The following is a 7,124-nucleotide window of genomic DNA, read 5'->3' on the forward strand; positions in this document are numbered from 1 at the left end:
TATGCCCGAATTTGAGAGAGTCTACTGTATCTGAAAGTTGGGCTGGCCGAAGGCCAGCCGAATATACGGGATTGTGACTTGGCTAAGAAAAACCGTTGCAAAATCAAATATTTTTTGTGTCTTGACTAAAAAACACTGAGAAAAATTAAAATTTTATTAATATTAAACTTTTAATGCTTTGTTAATATCGCCTTTAGTTTTGAGTGCTTAATGTATTTTGTGCATTTTTTAACATTTATGCCCAACGCACAATAAAATTTGTTTTTGTTTTGGATAGAGCTTTGGATTGGGAACTAGGTGCCATAAAAGCTCCAATCCACATAATCCACATTTCTTGCCTTTTGAAATAGATTTGGCATCTGTGAATACACAAGAATTGATTTTAACTAAGAATCTACACGAAACACTATGTGGATGTGAAGACAAAATCGAAAATTGACACTATCTGAATTATCTTTGACACAATGACACAGTACACGGTAAAAACTTTTGGACACTGACCAAAATATTGGAACAAGTTTTCCTTGGAACAAATTTCTTTGGAATCAATTTGTACCTAGAAAAGATATTTGTTTGTTCCAAAAAGTTTTCTTTACAGTTTCGTTACAAAATACAGTTACAATTTTGTTAGAGTTGTTTTTGGAACCGTTTTGATACAGTGGAATGTCTACAAATTTGAGTTGATTTCGTTTTATACAAATTTGTTCCCGAAATTTGGAACAGAATTTGTTGCATTCGGCTGTTTTGTTCCCACTGTCAGGAACAAATTGGTACATATTTTTTATAACAATATTATTCCTACATCTGTAACATACTTGTTCCAAAAATTTTCGATGTCCATGGACGAGGTAATTTTTGGAACGAAATTGTTACTCATGTGGGGAATCTTTTTGTTCCCATTGTCGGGAACAAATCCGTGTGATTTCGCCTTACAGATAAGGCCTATACTTCAGTCGAGATGGATTTCGGTAGCGAAAGTTCATAAGGAACATCAAATAAGAATCAACTTAAGAGTGTTTTATACAGACGCGTGCATGACGAAATCATATGCGAGTGCTGGCAGCAGGAGGGGAAGGGAATCTCGAATTTAAAAAGTGAAACCATGTAGCACGAAAATTGCCACAGATTTGTCGTCCTCTTCTCTTCGGTGACGGGTGACTGAGTGTGAGAGGAGGGATACGCTTTTATACTAGACGAGCCATTTATTGGAACAAATTCGTTACTAATATTGGGTATCTTTTTGTTCCTCCTAGAAGGTACAAATTTGTTCCAAAAATTATGGTGTCCGTGGACGAGCTACAATTTGGAACAAATTCATTACTAATATTGGGTATCTTTTTGAGTCTCATAAAATGAACAAGATTATGCCAAAAATTATGGTGTCCGTGGACGAGCTAATTTTTGGAACAAATTCGTTACTAATATTGGGTATCTTTTTGTTCCTCCTAGAAGGTACAAATTTGTTCCAAAAATTATGGTGTCCGTGGACGAGCTACAATTTGGAACAAATTCATTTGGGTATCTTTTTGAGTCTCATAAAATGAACAAGATTATGTCAAAAATTATGGTGTCCGTGGACGAGCTAATTTTTGGAACAAATACGTGCCGAAATTTTTTACTGTGTACACAGAAATATAGGACGACTCATATTCAGATTATTTTGGCAATTACCATAGAAATATTTCATGTGACTCTAGAAAACCATGAAAGTTTGCACGGAACCCAAGAATACTTCAACAATATTCGTGAAAACCGAAAAAATGAGTAATTTCAGTGAAAATTAAAGAAACAGAAGCCTTTGTAAAAGTTATTTATGTAAATGGAATACCCTGTGAATAGAAACAAGAGATGCTACAGTTCTGTCTCTCTATATGCACACTCTCTATATGCACAGCTTTTGTGTCGGTTGCATTCAAAATCAATTTGTTTACATTTTGACAAAGTAATAAAGAAAATTATTTTCTCGGTAACTAATTTTTCTAGTTTTTAATTATCTTAATTTTATTTTTTCTGTCTCATATTAAAGTTAAAATAACACGGGAAATTCTAGAACAATAAAAAAATAATAATTTATTAAAAGAAGGAGAAAAACCGTTGGGCATTTCAAAAAAAGTTGTGCATATTCAGAGAGAGAACTGTCAAAAAAAGTACCCAAACTGTGCATATAGCGAGACAGCACTGTATAACCCTTTAACGACGAGACACTTTTTACGGACTGAAAATCAACAATAAAAATTAAACTGAGAAACATAAATCAATGATAAGTCTTACATCTAACTTTGGAAAATCCAACAGAGTCTGATTCGGTGTATTTTGTGCTTCTATGAACAATAGGGACAAAAATAGCCCAAAAATTTAAGTAATTTTTCTAATAATACCAATGAATAATATTTTTCGCTTTAATGAAAAATATTACGTATGAGTATTGTAGTTTTTATTGCTAAAAGGGTTCTACTTTAAAAAAAAATTGGAAGTTTAATAAATAAATAAAATCAACGAATTTGAGAATTAAAAAATTCGCCATTTTTAAGCTTAAATATTTATTATATAGCAAATAGCTGGAGAATTGCAAAAAATATTCCAGATTCCTTCAACCTTCTACTTTACAATTAAGTACAGACATAAGAAAGAAATAACTTTAGGTAGTCAGGAAAAATTATTTTCTTTATGGGACACCGGTGTTCCAATTGTCCTTAAAGGGTTAAAAGCACCAAAGAATGCTATAAAACGGAATATTGCTGCGCGGGAATTTCAAAAGAATAAAAATATGACAAATTACAAAAAAAAAAAAAAGTTTTCTAAGAGAAAAAATCATGTCAATTCCAGAGTTGATCAGTCTCAGGTTGTTCTGAGAGGACGATGAATCAAGCATTGGGAAGTTACTAAAGATTTTTATTATGTTGATGAGAAGCTTCTGAATGTTCTGTATGATGCAAGAAAATTACTTGAGAGTCTCTTTGTGTAATTGCAACCTGCACATTGGAGGTTATTAGGTTATTTGGAAAAGATGATGAAACACTTGATGAATGACTTGACCGAAATGCATTTGGACGACACAGTCCGAAATCTTGCTCATCATTTGTGAGATCAGCACTTGCTATAGAAGCACAGAGTCTCCTAGATCCGAAAGCCTTCGTAATGTGGTTGTCGTTCCTCTCAGAGAATCTGTGTGCGCAGCTCATTTATACATAGTCTGTTTCAAAAATTCCATGCTGTTTGCAAAGTCGAATTACTCCTGTTTTGTCCAGGACCGCTCCGGTGAGCGTCATTTTCTTTATTGATATACACGCGGTACTTCTCACTCAAAGAATGAAATTTTTTTCGGAACAGGCTTTCGCAAATCCTTACGGATTACCTTCCATATTTGCTCCTTGGCACGGATATTCCTGTATTGAAACAATTTATTGTTCCACAGAATGGGTTTCTCCTGAATAATCGAGATTAAATGTTTGTCATCTTGAGCTAAAACAGAAGCAATATGTCACTTCTTTTGAATCGCGAAAAATTTATCAAAAAGCCTACTCGTCGTCCACTCCGTCTCCGTGAAATTGGAACCTTTTGTCACCTTGTGCATATTAATTTTGAGTCACCCAGCCAGTACATTAATTAATAAATTCAGCAATAACTTGAGTTTATTTTGCGAAAGATCAAAACACTGACAAAATCACTGTCTCACTGATAAAAAAAAAATAAAACACATGTCTTCTTATTCTCATTTTATTGCAAATCTGGCATTTTTTTAAAGTAATTTTTGATTTAATAAATTCAATCTTATTGTTTTCAACTTTACGAGATGTCATTCAACAAAGGAAAATCTTATTACAACTCCTCAAAAGGGAGGTCAAGACAAGAATTGGTTGTAGCGGCATCTAAATCCATCATTTTTTTTTTTTTATAAAAGACTTGTAATTTTCATCAACATATTAAAAATAAATCGCATCTGTCAATATCAGAAGTGGGAAGCAACCGAAGCAACTTTCGCAATATACAATATAATTTAAATAAAAATCATACAACGTAATAGGCAAGATACTGTGATGATCATGCCTTTGAAATGTAATACAAAACCATCAAACATATTGACACGTATTTCCTCTCCCTATTTCTGCTGGGAAAACAATTAAAAACCCCACAGTGCCTGAAGGGACTCATGGTCATAAAGGTATATCATAGAACAATCAAATTTGTAAACTACGAGCCGGATCTTAATTGAATCTAGTTGATTCAGAAGATATAATATTCTTAGGTTTTTACAAACCCTATCAATTTTTTTAAACTAGCAGATTTATAAGTATACAAAATTAATATTATTAACTCGGCTAATTAACCTCCAATTTCACTTGAAGTTATTGCAGTTTAGGTCCACAATTGTAAGGGCCTTGACAGACCTGATGATTAGTCGAGAGGCGACTTAGCGTAATTATATTAGAAATAATGGTTAAACTACATTTCCATTATTTTCCACTAAGTCATCTCTCGGCTTAAGTCGTAAGTGTGTCTAGGGCATAACTATTGGTATATAAACTCACGTAATTGTGACATAATGTTGAGAAAAGATGAATACCTAGAAATAATAAAAATATCGATAACGGCGTTCTCTTTAAAATACTTGGATAATCTAAAAAATACGTTTGGGCTAATTCGCTCGTTTACAATTTGGTTATTAGGGGAGACCGAGGCAGATTAAACCACTCTTTATTCTAAATATATACTTCCCTTACTATCAAAATTACTACTAATCAAAAATTTCATTTGATGGCTAATTCTATCCCGGTTTCCCCTACATTCCATTATACCTGAAGTTTTAAAAACACTTAGACTATTTGTGTTTGTCAGTTTCTAAGGTTACATCTCTTCTTGGTAACAAAAGCAGCGTCCTCTGAAATGAAAAAAAAGAAAATAAAATTAGTTTGGTCATAAATCTTCAATTTCCTTTAAGCTCTCTCTTCAAGAAGAAAAGATAGGGTAGAGTTAGTACTTTTCTCCACCTGTTTTAAAACGAATTTCAATTAATTAAGAGACGTAATAACGTGTTGGGATATTAGAACAGAACATATTATGAGTGTTGAAATGCGACTTATTCTTAAATGCCTTAAATTAGTTGTTTTATATTACACAATAAAAAAATGTGTAAAATTTTACTACTTATTGTGCAAAATCCACCATTTTAGTTGTTTAATTTAAAAATGTTTAAAAAATGCAAAAAAAAAATTGGTAATTTATTGTCACGTGATTGAAAATTACCACTATTATAGTTGAAAAATTTTCAACAATGTTGCTTAATTTGAAAATTTGTAAAATTTTAAGACTATAATAGTGTGAAATCGGATAAATTAATTATTTAATTGCGATCTGTGTAAAATTTCTCATTATTATAGTCATAAAAATTTTCAACAATGTTTCGTAATTTAAAACTGTTTGACAAATTCTAAAAATTACCACTATTATAATATGATTATAGTTTTTCACATTATTATAGTATGAAAAAATACACAACTTTATGGTATTTTTTTTACATGATCAAAAATTAACACTATTATAGTTCGATCATCATTTTTCACACTATTATAGTGTGAAGCCTTGTGTATTACAACCAAATTTGTTGAATTTGGTTGTACAAATTAAACAAAAGTTGTGTAAAAATTGTTGAATTTTCAATTAAGACTTATACTTCAGTCGAGATGCTTTTCATTGGGCAAAAGTCATATAGAACATCAAATATTTACATGCATAATAAGTATATCATGAAGATCCGAGCATCAAATGTAATCATTTCGCATTAGGGGGGATCCCGAGTACAGGAAAAAACATTACAAATGTATGTATAAAAAAGCAAAAAACTAAAATAAATGAAATGAAATGAAAATTCAACAATTTTTGAGTTTACACACAAAAATTCAACAATTTCTAAATTCAACAAATCTAAAATCAACAACTTGAATTTCAACAACTTTAAATTAAACAATTTTAAATTAAACATTTTTTCCAAATTTAACACTATAATAGTGGTGTGAAAGATTACACACTAATAATAGTGTTAATTTTTTTTACTGTGTAGGTGGCGAAAAAGTGCTTACATGGCGAAAAGGGCTGACTCTACCCTACTCTGTGCTAATTTGAAGGCTTTTCGCTTCAATGATTAACCCTCTAACGGGTAAGACTGCCTCCAGGCGGTCTTCACAAAAATCACATTTACAGCGACAATAAAGGTTTTATTTACGTAAAAGTGCTATAGTGTCCTCGGTAATAGTCTTATAAACATCTCTTGAATGTTTGAACTCATTTTGACTTTTTGTTTTGTTGCTATTCCCAGCTTTGTGTGACAGGTCAGAGAAAAAGCAACAAAAAATATTTGTGCAAAAAAACTCATTTCCAATTTCCATAAAAATACCGATTTAAAGTTATCTGACTAAAATAAATTTATTTTTTACTGAAAGATATGTCATTCTACTTTGTATATTTTATTTAAAAAATTTGAAAAAACTAAAACTGAATTTTCGAAGCAAGAAGAGTTTCAAAAATTTTTATATTTTCTCACCTAGCGCCTAAACTAAAAAAGATAATGAAGAATGGATGGTTTTTTCGACTTTACTGGATCATAAATATCCTAGAAAACATTGTTTTAGAACTTTTTTTCGCATATTAAAGAAAACACCGTTAGAGGGTTAACGGGGTTAACTTACCATTAATTTGCCGGCGCAGTTTGGCAGCAAAAGCAGTCGGGGCATTATTGTCTAATGCGATGAAGAATCCTTCACACTGACCACAATTTTGTTTATAGCTTTCACAATTAATGGAATTGCATTTTAAAACACTTTTTTTTAACAAAACCACCGCAATGCATTTCCATGAACAAATTTGGGGTAGCGTTGCACTTTGCACATTGCACAGCAACACCTCAATCAAAGGTCGACGATAGAGTATGAAAGACCGAATAAGAGCAAGAAGGCTGTCGGATGTCGGACTTACTTCGGCTTGGCATAAAAAAAGCACGAAAAATGTCGAAATATGATCGAAACAGTCAATTTTGACTGTCGCACAGTTCGACCAATATTGCTTGCTTAGATGCTTAGAATTGAAGAAGCCTTTTGAATAAAACGTACATTTCAGATAATTTCAAGGAA

Source organism: Phlebotomus papatasi, chromosome 2 (assembly GCF_024763615.1).
Source record: "Phlebotomus papatasi isolate M1 chromosome 2, Ppap_2.1, whole genome shotgun sequence".
Lineage (NCBI taxonomy): Eukaryota > Metazoa > Arthropoda > Insecta > Diptera > Psychodidae > Phlebotomus > Phlebotomus papatasi.